The sequence below is a fragment of the Macrobrachium nipponense genome, chromosome 16 (assembly GCF_015104395.2).
Source record: "Macrobrachium nipponense isolate FS-2020 chromosome 16, ASM1510439v2, whole genome shotgun sequence".
Taxonomy (NCBI): Eukaryota; Metazoa; Arthropoda; class Malacostraca; order Decapoda; family Palaemonidae; genus Macrobrachium; species Macrobrachium nipponense.
This window is the reverse complement of record NC_087209.1, coordinates 44,772,197-44,786,900: the sequence shown is the minus strand read 5'-3', so window position 1 is coordinate 44,786,900 and position 14,704 is coordinate 44,772,197.

Below are 14,704 nucleotides of genomic sequence, written 5' to 3'. Positions count from 1 at the left end.
TGCCTTTTCCCACTGGAAATTGGGTAAAATCTAATGGAAAGATTCCCATGAACGACGATTCCAGCTCGCCTGGCAATGATTGTGTTTTTGCTATTTCCACCGGACCAGCTGGCATGGCAGAGCTTTCCGTAGACTGGGTGGCCCATATTGTCTATTTCTGTCGGTTCTGGAAATGTTCGATACCTCCCTGGAACTGTTGTATGCTCCTTTCACTGAGAATTGGGGGTAAAATTTCTATAAGTCCTGGAAAGATTCCCATGCCCACGACGATTCCAGCTCGCCTGGCAATGATTGTGTTTTTGCTATTTCCACCGGACCAGCTGGCATGGCAGAGCTTTCCGTAGACTGGCCCATATTGTCTATTTCTATCGGTCCTGGAATGTTCTCTACCTCCCTGGAACTGGTTGTGGGATGAATTTCCTTTTCCCACTGGAAATTGGGTAAAAATCTAATGGAAAGATTCCCATGAACGACGATTCCAGCTCGCCTAGCAATGATTGTGTTTTTTGCTATTTTCCACCGGACCAGCTGGCATGGCAGAGCTTTCCGTAGACTGGCCCATATTGTCTATTTCTATCGGTCCTGGAGTGTTCGCTACCTTCCCTGGAACTGATTGTGGGCTTATTTCCACTGGAAATTGGGTAAAATCTAATGGAAAGATTCCCATGAACGACGATTCCAGCTCGCCTAGCAATGATTGTGTTTTTGCTATTTCCACCGGACCAGCTGGCATGGCAGAGCTTTCCGTAGACTGGCCCATATTGTCTATTTCTATCGGTCCTGGAGTGTTCGCTACCTTCCCTGGAACTGATTGTGGGCTTATTTCCACTGGAAATTGGGTAAAATCTAATGGAAAGATTCCCATGAACGACGATTCCAGCCCGCCTGGCAATGATTGTGTTTTTGCTATTTCCACCGGACCAGCTGGCATGGCAGAGCTTTCCGTAGACTGGCCCATATTGTCTATTTCTATCGGTCCTGGAGTGTTCGCTACCTTCCCTGGAACTGATTGTGGGCTTATTTCCACTGGAAATTGGGTAAAATCTAATGGAAAGATTCCCAGGAACGACGATTCCAGCTCGCCTGGCAATGATTGTGTTTTTGCTATTTCCATCGGACCAGCTGGCATGGCAGAGCTTTCCGTAGACTGGCCCACATTACCTATTTCTATTGGGAACGATTCCAGCTCGCCTGGTCACCGTTTAAGATGTCACTTATTTTTGTTATCCTGTTCCTAAAACTGATAATATTCCGTTTTTCCTTCGTCGTTCCCTATTGCTAAACGATCGACACTCTCTGCTTTTTTTTTTTCGTAAAGTCAAATATGGTACTTGAACTCCATAGAGTTGCGCTTTTTTTCCGTTTTTCTACGACTATAAATTTTTCGATTTCATTACTGTCACTGCCGTAATTGAAGATAGCACTATTTAAAAATGCCTCAAACCCCTCGTAGGTCAGCAGGAACTTCTGATTTGATATTATCCTACAAGAAGTTACCGGCGCCTGTAGTTTTATTTCCTTGTTTGTAGGTCTTGAGTTTCGATGTTTTGCTTAGCTACAAACTCCTCTGTTTGCGTTCCTGCTTCTTTATACAAAACAAGAGCTGCAGTCGGTGTCTGGGTCTGCATTCCTCCTTCAACTGCGCCTCCTAAATTGAGGCATTGTGGCAATATTGACTGTGTCCTGCATGGTTTACTTACATCATAAAACCCCGCCTCCAACACCACCTGTTCTTGCTCGTGTGATTTGAAATTAAAGCATTGCTAAAAGCGACGAATGCAGATTCCAAAATTGCTATTGCTCTGTGTTGCATAATTTGTAAATGTACTCTTGTGAATTGGTGGCTTTCCAATTACTCTTGCGACGGTGCTCAGACAAAATGAAAAGGGAACTAATGGAAGGCATACGGAAAGGAAACAAGGCTCTCTCTCTCTCTATATATATATACGTTTCGTAATGATTTCATGACATTTTCGGGGGCTGTACAAACTAGATAACATAAGATAAATTACAATAAAGCTAAGTATTTAGAATTTAAAAATAAAAGTTGCACAATGATTACAAAATTAAAAAGAACAACTAAAAGGACACCTTTAAAGCACAAAACGTAAAATAAACAGGCCAAAATGATTAAAATAAGTAAAAAAAAAAAAAAAAAAAAAAAAAATCGACTCACTTCGGGAACTAACTTCGGCCTCCCGATTGACAGGCAGGCCAAGGCGATACCGACCGACCTTCCGAGATCTTTGTTAGGTCAGTTGGTACCGCCTTGGCCTGTCATTCTGGAGACCCAGGTTCGTTCCCGGTGTGAGGTAGAAATATATATTAATGCCAATATATATATATGGTCTCATACACGTGTGTGTGAGTGGTTCTTTTAAACGACGTGGCACACGCAACAGATGGATTCAGTTCTCACAAGAAAATATAATTTTATTTTGAGAGAGAGAGAACTGTGAGTAACGAAGCAATTCGAGAATTTGATGCATCAGATGTCAATTGTAAGGGGAGCTAAATAAAAATCAAATAAGCCGCATAAAATAAATAAATAAATAGATATACAAATAAACAAACGTGTAACAGTGAATTGTGTTGAATTCAATTGGAACAGAATATAAATCTGAAGAATAAAAACTAAAAGGTCGCACAAAAAATTCGCAAACAATAGAATAACAAATGACGATCATAGCAATTATCATGACAATCTTTTATGAGAATGAAACGATCATATTGAGTATTTTTAACGGAAATGAATACCAATGGTAGAAATAAAGCGGTTTTATAGAGAGAAAGGCGAATAGAGAGAGAGACAAGTAGATCGAGAGAAAGGCAAGTAGATTGAAAGAAAGGCAAATAGAGAGAAAGGGGGCGAATTGATCGATACATACAAACGTGTAGTGGCGAGTGGCGCCTGAATTATCTTATTCTTGGTGTGCTAATGATCCTGAATAGTATATGAGGAAGCAAGCTCTTTGTTTATGTGCGCCAAGTTTTTTGCCGCTAGCGGACGCTTCGTTATAAATGAGTTCTTATCCCATTTGGACAGACAGTCCCACGACACACTAATGGATTATGGAATGCAGCGGCATATTCTCTCGTTTTTTTAATAATTATTTTAAGAGGAATTTCCCTTGTGAATATATATAGTACGAATGACCAGGCATTCGTGTATGTTAATGGTCGTATGCTTGCTGTCATTATCATTTGTATCACCCTCGTCATTCTTTCGTTTTTCTTTTGTAATCTCCATCATTATCATCAACATCATTATCGTTAGAATTATTTTATCATCTTCGTCATGTCATTTCTACCTAACTTTCTTTAGCATTATATCATCATCAGTATCATCAATCTTGTCAACGTCATCGTTACGATTATCATAATCATTATGAATATCAGTTTCATGATGATAATCACCACTATTCACTATTATTATTATTATTATTATTATTATTATTATTAATACTCAGAAGTTGAACCCTATTGACTTGAGTTTCAAGCTTCCAAAGAATTTAGTAAAAGAAAAAACTGAAAGAAGTTTCAAGCTTCCAAAGAATTTAGTAAAAGAAAAAACTGAAAGAAGTAGTCTCACTTATTAAAAAAAACATTAATTAATGAATTGATAAATAGAAAAAAAAATCATTAAAATGCAAGAATCATCATCGTTGTCAAGAATCATCATCGTTGTTTATCAGAATCATTATGGTTATGAAATAAAATAAAATAAAAAGTTTCCACATAGGTTGATCCAGGCAGTCTATGGCATGTATTGTAACCAAGTTATCCCTGTGGCCTAACTAGCCCGAATGCTACGTCCTGTTAACGGAGTTGCAACGCTTAGCAGGTGGCACGTACGATTAGTAACGAGAGAGGGAAAGAGACCCATCCCACTTAATGGAGTGCCAGTGTGTGTATGTGCGGGTTTGTTCTGAGGGTCGTGTTCCGAAACGAACATATTTTCCTACCACTTTTTTTTCGTCTTTTTTTTTATGCGCTAATTGGCGGCGGGCTGTTTAAAACTTTCGTCTTTTATACTCATTATGCAAGCGGTTTTCCATTTTGAATTAGGCAGGGGCAATACAGGGTCAGATATGTGCCTTTTTTTTTATCTTTTCAGTAGTAGGTAGTAGAGTGTTGTAGTAAAAATCGTTCCTTCATTCAAAAAATCGTCATATTAAGAAAGTAGTAGAATATTTTCCCTCAAATCGCCTCACTGTAGTAAAAATCGTTCCTTCATTCAAAAAATCGTCATATTAAGAAAAAATAATTTTTTCAATCAAAAGTCATTTTAAAAGTTTAATAACTCTCGGGTTGTTAATAGCATTCTTCATGCAAAAGTCATTTTAAAGCTTTCATAATAACTGGAACTTTAGTCAAAAGAGTACATATCTTTATCCTCCTAAAAGTCGTCATGTTAAAAGTTTAATAATAATAATAATGGCATCTTTGAGACTGTCTTATTCAATAGACTATTTATTAAAAGGTTTTGAAAAGTAAATAATTTTCTTCATCCTCCTAAAAGTCGTCATGTTAAAAGTTTAATAATAATGATAACCTCTTTGAGACCTCCTGTTTTATTCAATAGACTGTTTATTAAAAAGGTTTTGGAAAAATAAATAATTTTCTTCATCCTCCTAATAGTCGTCATTTTGTTAAAAGTAATAATAATAATGCATCTTTGAGACTGTCTTATTCAATAGAGATTTATTAAAAGGTGAAAAGTAAATAATTTTCTTCACCTCCAAAGTCGTCAGGTTTTTTAAAAGTTTAATAAATAATGCATCTTTGAGACTGCTTATTCAATAGACTGTTTATAAAAGGTTTGGAAAACTAAAAATAATCATCCAATCTTGAGACTCTTATCGTCGTCGTCGTCAAGTTTTTCATTCAATAGACTGTTTATTAAAAAGGTTTGGAAAAAAAAAATATTTTCTCTTCATCCTAAAAGTCGTCATGTTAAAAGTTTAATAATAACCTCTTTGAGACCCATCGTCGAGTCCCCGTCCCCTCCTCCTCCTCCTCCGCCGCCTATATATTAATTAGATCTCATTACATTCATTTTAGAGCCTCATTGAGAGCTCATAAGTTGATATGGTGGCTCCTCCTTCTGGCAGAGGCGGTTTGGTAGTCACATATGTCCGTATTAATCCTGCGCAAAAACATATTTTGAATGGGCCTTCGTGTTTGGATCTCGGCAGAACATCACACTACGTTTCATCTTTCCGCACTAATACGACACTTCCCCCAGGATTGGTAGCTCGTTATCCACCACCACCACCACCACTCTCCTCAATGTTTTAAACGAGGCAATACAACTACAACTACTACAGAAGAAAATATAAAGAAGAAGAAGAATAAGCCGCCACGCCTTCAAGCTCAATCACCGCTAGTAACTGTGCAGGCGGCACCCGTACAGGCAACAACGACAGTTCATAATCAACCTCAACTATTATTATCATTAAAGCAAGTTATGAGTGAAATATCTATACTCCGAGAAGAGAATAAAGACCTCCAGCTACGGTTAAGCCGTTTTCATCAGCTTTTTAAAGACAAGAAACGACTTCGAGCAGTTTACCATCATTTGTGCCAAATTAAATGACTTAAAAAAAGTTTGAAAATTTCATTTTATTTTTTACTCTTTTAAAAATGTCAAAATTCATTTGTATTATAAGACGACGACGACGACGACACTTGTATATATTTTTTTATTTTCTTTACTACCGTGTACACTCTACGCTGTTTCGGAAAGGTTTTTAAAGATTCCGAAATTTGTCAAATCAGATGTATTTTAAGAGAGTAGAGTATCACATATCACAAGTTATATTTTCTTATAAAAAAATTATTGAGTTACGATCGGATTTCAGATGTTGAATTCATTAGTCCCAAGAAGTGGTGATACATTCATTATTTCTTTGTAATGTTTCCTTCTTTAAAAAAAAAATTGAACTAAGAACGATAGGTTAAATAAAAAGACCAATAAAGTTCCATCTTTTTATTCATACAAAAATAAAAAAACATACACTAATACAAATTTCAAAATAATCCAATACAGATTACAAAAATGCAAATAGCATCAATAAGATCACGAGCGTGAGTGATTGACCAGTGGGGGATCTGTGGTGTTCTGTATCTTCATTAGCAGCCTGTAAGTCAAGCCTGACTTACTTCGATAGTAATAATAATAATCATCATACGAAAATAAACTATAGACAGATGTTCTTATACATATACGAGTGTAATGGTATTGTTCAGCTTTGTTCGCCACCATTGGTAGATGCGTTTTTTTTTTTTCTATTGCAGTGGTCGTAACCTTTTACTAAAAAGGCAGCAGAATGCATTTGTTACTATTCTTTCTCCCTTCTCCTAGCTAGCTTTTTGCCTTCTGGTTTTGCAAATATACCGTTATTAGGTTTTCATTTCCCATTTTTAACATATAAATAAATTCAGGAATTTTGTATATAATGGTTATTATGAAAGATAAAACATATTTTGAGAAAGGAAATTGATCCTAAATGACGTAGTATGAAAGATAATGTGAGGTTTAAAAATAATGAAATATATGTAAATAAATAAATAATAAAATATTTTATTTTTTTTAAAGAAGTAAAATATATTTTTTTTGTAAGATAAATTGCATTTTAACTATTAAGTCGATATTAAACACATTAAATCTGTTGTTGTATTTCAAATAGTTTTTTATTATATTATTTTATTATTGTATGTAATTATACTATCTCTAAAAAATACTTTTCCAAAAATACCACGGATGAATGTGTTATTCTAGGAGAAAAAACGGGAGGGAATAGCACCCAACCAAGCACTGAGTAACACAGGCTCTTATTATCCCCTCAAGGCTTGAGATTGAACACTTCCTGCTTAAGGCTTGAGATTGCTTAATGCTAGCCAAGTGCTCGTTCTTGCAAAAGCAGATCACATGTCTGGGGGATGCGCATAAAGTATAATGGCCCTCTCATGGCACCAATAAAAAAATTCCTCTGTTACAAAGGAATGCATATAGTGCCGGCCATGAGCGCCATGGCCTTTAAATGGGAACACGTGCATGCACTCATTCTTATGTACCTCTTTTGAGTTTTAAAAAGATAACTTATTATCAATATCATTGTTCAAACAAATATCATTGTAGAAAAGTGAAATGAAACGAATCTGGGATGATGTAGAATTTACAGAATTTTATGAAAAAAAAAGAATTTCATCTTTATCTATTCGTCCGGTAATCTCTATTTTGGATACCAAAATATGTTTTATCTCCATAATAATCATTATATACAAAATACAAAATTATGTTTTGTGATTTTTTTACCACAATTTAAAAAAATTATTTATTTTTTATGTTTTATTTATAATTGTTTTCTGCTGTATTGATTCTGGGAAAGTTATTTGTAGTCTATCTCTCGGCAAAAGAAAAACAACCAATCCTAAACAGTGCTATTACCACGTATCAATGAAAATCATACAACATAATTATTTAAAAATTTTTTTTTTAAATTAAATAAATTTACCTTTTCAATATCATGATTCAATTTTTTCATTCAATGTTTTGTAATAATAATATTAGTGTGTTATAATAGGATGATGAAAAATTGTATAAAGTAAATATAGAATTTATTCATCATTATTATTCATCAGGAGTTGCTTAAAATACAATAGTATTCCATGTTATTTAGTTTTGTCATTTCATTTTTAAATAAATATAATAAGGTAGTCAAGAATTATTTTGGGTGTGGTTGACATATTAAAAAGACTGCCTAAAATAAATTGATTATCATTATTATTTAATATTGCGACACAACAACAATTATTTGTATTTTTTTTTATTTAATTGTAAGTATTTAAGTTAAATATTTTTTATAACAAAAATAGAATCATTTAAACTTAAATTAACATTAAATTCTACAGTTAGACCTAATCGTCATTTAGTCGCCCGTTAGACCTAAAACGCCATTTTCCTTATTAGATTAACATATATATATATATATTACATGTTCTCATTTCCCTTTCCAAAATATTCAAGTTTAAAACTGTAAATAACGGTTAGTATGATTTTATTTACAACCTAGAGTAATATATATATATATATATATATATATATATATATATATATATATATATATATATATATATATATATATATTACATCTATATATATATATATATATATATATATATATATATATATATATATATAAATATATATTATAATATATACATATATATATATATATATATATATATATATATATATATATATATATATATATATATATATATATATATATATATATATACATTATATATATATATATATATATATATATATATATATATATATATATATGTATATATATATATATATATATATATATATATATATATATATATATATATATATATGTTACGAACTCCCTTTAGGAGGAAGAACGTAAACTGGTTCTTTTATTTTAATCTTAAAATCCAGTGACAAAACAAATCAGTATGAGCGAGGAAAATCAGAAAGACACAGGCAAAAATTTTCACAATATTTATTACACAATAAATATACGTACACTGATGGCTCACAAAAAGTAAATATACAAACACAAAAGGCCATCAAATAACTCAGAGAGTCACCTATAACTAAAGCTAAACCCTACTCAGAGAAGAAACCAAATCTTAATCTTAATAAGGGACCCAAATAAATTTACCCACCACGCTAACCTATTACTAAATAGAAAGGAAAGAAGTGGAAGGACATACAAAAAGAAACAATAATCCTACCTAAATCATAACAATCTAAACCTTAATATACTATCAAACACTTTAGACCATATAATTACACACTCTTTAGGGTGTATCTAAAAAATACACACAGATTTGGTCCTATGACACAGACCAGTACTAATACAGACGAGTCCATATATCGCTCAAAAAATGCAGTCACAGAACGTCACTCCCATCAGAAGAACTGCACTTCAAAACCGTTGGTGGATATACACACTTTAGTCTACGGCTCACCAAGATACAGGGGATGTTCCTCTTACCTGAGAGAAGACACCCTACTTGCTCCAGCAAGGCCACTCTGGTGCATGATACAGTGGATACATCCATCAAAGACGAAAAAGGCTCTCGAGCCCAGAACCACACACAACTGCCAACGCCAAGATTTAAGCCAGTAGGCCACTTAAATCACAGTTGCACGTCGTACTCCCACATGTAGCTTCACATGCATAACTGCCTTTCACATTAAGAAGCAGCTCAATGACAGCAGATGTTGTTCTCAAGAGAACAAGCGAGAAATCTTCAGAATAGGACGTTATATATGTATAATCCCCAACAGCAGACAGATCAGCAGTTCCAGAGTCCTCAACGGCCTTGAACTAGCCTCTAGAATACTTTGGGAGAGTCACAAGTCACCTCTCCTTACCACACTCCAGTCACCATAAAGAAAAATAAACAGAGTACAAATTTGGCAAGGAAGCAAAAACACTGAGGAAGGCCGCACTTCAAACTGCACTCAATAGATGGCGCCACAAAACTTAAGCTTTTTTTCAACCAAAGCAAATTAACAGTACATTTAACCAAAATGTATACTAACGTAAAACAAATAGCAAAATACCTAACTTAACTTAGTTTACAAAATTGCAAACAATAGAAAAATAAAAGCCATCAGTGCAAAAAGGCAAAACAATGAGATTTTTACTTTAAAATTACGTTACGGCCTGACACCTTCCTCCCTCAACAAAAAAAAAATAAATTTGACTAAACAGGAAAATTAAAAATTTTTTTTTTAACCTTAATAAGAAAATATAAGTAAGTAAACATGACAAGCATAAACACTCACACTAGGACTACTTAATCTAACTGGCCCCCCCCCAAAAAAAAAAACAGGGAACTCCGGGATTGCACATAAAATAAGCAAAAACAACCTTAGGATACAGTTAATAGCCTATACACCATCTGAAAAGAAAATTAGAAAATCAGGAACGGCATAACAGCCAACACTTCACATCCAAGAAAGTGCATCGGGGATCTTGTTGTCCACTCCTTTTATATGTTGGAAGACCAGGTTATATTCCTGAAGGAGAAGTGCCCATCGCAGAATCCTTTGATTCGCTCCCTTCATCTTATTTATGAACACCAGCGGGTTATGGTCAGTCAACACTTCAACCTGGAAAGAAACTGGATAAATAAATAGAAAAATGGGATACGCTCTTCACCAGAGCCAAAGCTTCCTTCTCTATGGTAGAGTATTTTCTTTCAGCCGGGAGTAACTTTTTACTGAAATAAGATACAGGGTGCATTTCCCCTCATCATCTCTCTGAAAACAGAACTCCTCCAATGCCCACGTCACTGGCATCCACTGCCAAAATAAAAGGTTTACTTAAAATTGGGAGAGCTAAGAATTGGTTCAGAGACTAATACAGATTTCAAATTAGAAAAAGCTTTTTACACTCTGTATCCACAAAAACTTAGTGTTCTTTTTCAATAGATTAGTTAAAGGCTGGGCGATGTCAGCAAAATTCTTCAGGAACCTCCTATAATAACCTAACATACCAAGAATTTTTGCGGACACCACGGACATTGCACGGTTGAGGAAGGTTGGCTATAACCTCAATATTGCATGTTTTAGGAGCAACCTTCCCCAAACCAGCCTCATGACCAAGATATGCACTACAGCCTTACCAAACTCACACTTGTTGATATTTACAACCAAACCAGCCTTTCGTAAAACCTGAAACAGTTTTCTTAACCTTTCAACATGGGTTTTCCAGTCCTGACTGTATACCACCAAGTCGTCAATATATATTTCGGTACCCTCCAGCCCGCATATCACCCTATTCATAAGGCGCTGGAATGTACAAGCTGCATTTTTTAAACCAAAAGGCATCACCTTACATTTCATACAACCCATTTGGGTGACAAATGCCGAAATCTCACGGGCCCTTGTGAGACAATGGCACCTGCCAGTAACCCTTCAATAAGTCTAATTTAGTTACAAACTTGGCATTCCCTATCCGGTCTATTAAATCTTCAATCCGGGAAGAGGGAAAACTGTCACTCTTGGTTACCTGATAACTCTACGGTAGTCAACAACACATTCTATAATTTCCGTCAGGTTTCTTTAACCCAGAAACTATAGGAGAACTCCACGGACTTGAGGCTGGGTTGAATAAGATCATGGTCCAGCATATACTGTACCTCCTTCTCAACTACTTTGGCTTTTCTGGGTTCAGGCGGTAAGGAGGGCCTTCTTTTACTGGACGAGCGTCACCTACCTCAATATCAGTTCAAGCCATGAAGTAAGCCCTGGAGTCTCTCTAAACACTTCTGGAAAAGGACTTTATCAAACATAACATGTCTTTCTTCTGGACTTCATCCAGATGCTCCAACAAAACATTAGCCTTATTAAAAATTTCAACATTTGTTCTTAAATTCTCTACAGATAAATTCTCTACAGATACATGGTTATCAACATTATTATTAAATACAGTAGCTAGAGGACATGGTATTTCATAAACAATATTTAATGGATCTGGATTTCTACCATTCATATTTCTTTAATCTATTAATGTGAAAAATTCTACTCTTTCTAGTAGAACCTGGAGAATCTAATTCATAATTAACGTCAGACACCTTTCTTATTACCTTCCATGGACCTTTAAATCTGGGTTTCAGAAAATATCAGAGTCCATATCTAAAACCAGAACCAGATCTCCAGATTCGAAAGAACGACTTACTGCCTTGCGATCATAGAATGCTTTCATACAAGCCTGGGAAGCTTGCAAATTATCCTGGGCAAACTTCCAGGCACCACTCAATTTATTTTTCAAATTAGATAAAAATATATTTAAATTTTGAATTTGTTTTCGTCCCCCAATCAACACTTCAAATAACACTTCCAAAAGACCTCGAACCTCATGACCATACACCAATCTGAAAGGAGAAACACCAGTAGATTCATTTGGCGAGTTCTAATGCAAATAATGCATAAGGTAGTTCCTTATCCCAACTACTCTCCCTTTCGTAACAGTACTTTACCAATTATACTTTTTAAGGTTTGGTGGAACCTTTCCACAACCCCTTGACTTTCGGGATGATATGGGACACTGGTGATGTGCTGAATGGCCAGTTCAGCACACCTGTCCTGAAAGTACTTGGAAGTAAAATTAGTACCTAAGAGGGAAAGCCTCTGGGAACCGAGAAGCCTATCCATCACAGTTAATAAATACTATATCCCGATTGGGTTCTAGGTAAAGGACAACAACATCAATGACAATCTCTGCAAATGGTTCACCAATTACAGGGATGGGTTTTAACGGAGCCTTTCGCAATACCTGATTGGGTTTACCCATGACCTGGCACGTCTCACAAGTTCGCAAGAACAGTTTAATACACTTTCTCATATTAGGCCACCAAAATAGCTTGGTTAATCTCTTAAAAGTTGTTGTTACCCCAAAGTGTCCCGAGAGAAAGGATCCTCATGAGCTAACTGCAGCAATTCGTCTCTGAATTGTTTAGGTACTAAAATCTGCTTATGGTACTCAGAAGATTCCATAAGAGCAGAACGACTTAATCTATACAATAATCCTCTCTCTGATACAAAACATGGCTTAGAAACATCATCCCCCTCAGTTATTTCCACATCAAATTCATCATGCTGAGCTCTTATAAAATCAGCCCTATTCCATGCTCTAACTACTTTACTACTATCACTACTTCCTACAGACTCGAGCCTTCCTACTGCTACATCTACTTGTACAGGGTCTAAATTTAAATCCTCTCCGTCCATCAAGAGGTTACGCCCCCTTTTCTCTGGGAGCGAGTAGTTACAGCAATTGGTAATTTATTTAAGGTTAAAATGGGGAACAATTCTTGTCCCTCCACATTACATAAGTCATTTCCTAGGATACCATCTATCCCAGGAATAGGTAGTTTATCAACAATGGCCAGATTAATATTCTTTACAACACCCAATATGTCAATCTCTCCTTCAACCACAGGAGCAGACACAACAGTGTCAGGAAAACCACTTAAAATAACATAGTTAGCGATCTTCACATCAAGAGGTAACCTACTTCTCAACAATAAAGATCGAGCAGCACCTGTGTCCCTCAAAAATTTAGACATTTATAACTTCCTTCTCAAATCTCAGCTTACCTGGCCAAATATACTTATTAAATGACAGTCACACGGGGGAATCTTTCTCTTTATTACCTTTTACCATTTTCTTCATTCTCTACAGAATGTTGAGAAGCCTTAACTTGATTCACCAAAGCAATGGGAGAAGTAGCCTGCCTCTGTAAATAATTCTGACGAGCAAACACCTAGCCTGGGTATGTCCTGTCTTGTTCACACCAGTAACAGTTCTACTACTTCCCACACTACTAGTTATAGTACGACTAGGATGAGCATTATCAGTTTTTGCAAAATTCCTATTCACAAAATTACCACCGGGATTACTTATTGGTTGATTTTGACCTGAAAAATTGGAATTTGCTTTAGAGTTAGCCTGAAAATTAGAATTATTTTTGGTTGGTTAAAGAACATTCTCTTTCTACTCTCCCCATTACCCTTGATCACAGGAAAACAAATTACCCCTGAAGTTCTCGGGTAATCCAACCTTATGGGTCAAATATATAATTCATCAACTCAAACTGAGCAATTCTGGGAAAAAAAAGAGGTCCAATTTTCAAATCTTCTAAACTGCTCTCTTAACTCTTTGTTTAGCACAGGATTTCTTAAAATCTTCAATCAATATCAATTCCCTTCAAGGCCGCCAAAGTAAGTTACTTGGCGACTCTTGAGCCAGTCATCAAAATGCTCCTGCTTTACACGGGCAAATTCCACAAAAGTCATGTTCGGGGTTTTGCTAAAATTCCTAAACCCTCTGCCTGTAGGCCTCGGGAACCAAATCATAAGCTTTTAATATCAAAGCTTCACTTTCTCATAATCCCGAGATACTTGCTCCTCTATGGCATTATAAACCTTCTGAGCCTTGCCCAGCAAGCGACATTGAATCAACACTGGCCAGACCTACCCTAGGCCAAGACAAATGGAAGCAACCCTTTCAAAGGCCTTAAAGAATTCAGGCACGTTCTCCTCAGTAAAACAAGGTACAAGTTTTAGAGCATCCCCAAAACTAAAACTTTTCCCCGGTATCTTCACGGATGGGGGTACTCACACACTTCCTACCTTGCTGGAGCTTGGCCAACTCTAACTCCATACCAAGCATTGCTCTCTCATGTGCTCTGATTCTCTCCAACTCCTCGAACTCTAACTTCTTAGCTACAACATGCTCTGGAAATCCTTTACTAGTGGCTATTTTCCACTTTGACCGAATGAGTAGGAACAGCCGGACCAACATTATCAGTACGAGGAACTCGCTCAGTCTGACTTTTACCATCAGGCAGACTGCCGTACCTTCAAAAAATCATCCACAGTGGGGCAGATCCTGAAAAAGACATCAATCCCGGAGCCCCTTCTACATCAGACTCACTCATGCGTTTCACTAATTAATTCATCAGCAGTTTGTTTAAGTTCACACAGCCTATTCTTTACCAAACTTATACACATCCTTTTTCAATCCCTATTTGTTAAAGAAATGCCTAACCACCTAGCACAAGCTTGTTTCAAATTTTCTTTAGTCAAAGCACTCAAATACCTAACACAAATCCTCAGAAGCTAAATATTCAGCAGGGTTAAACTC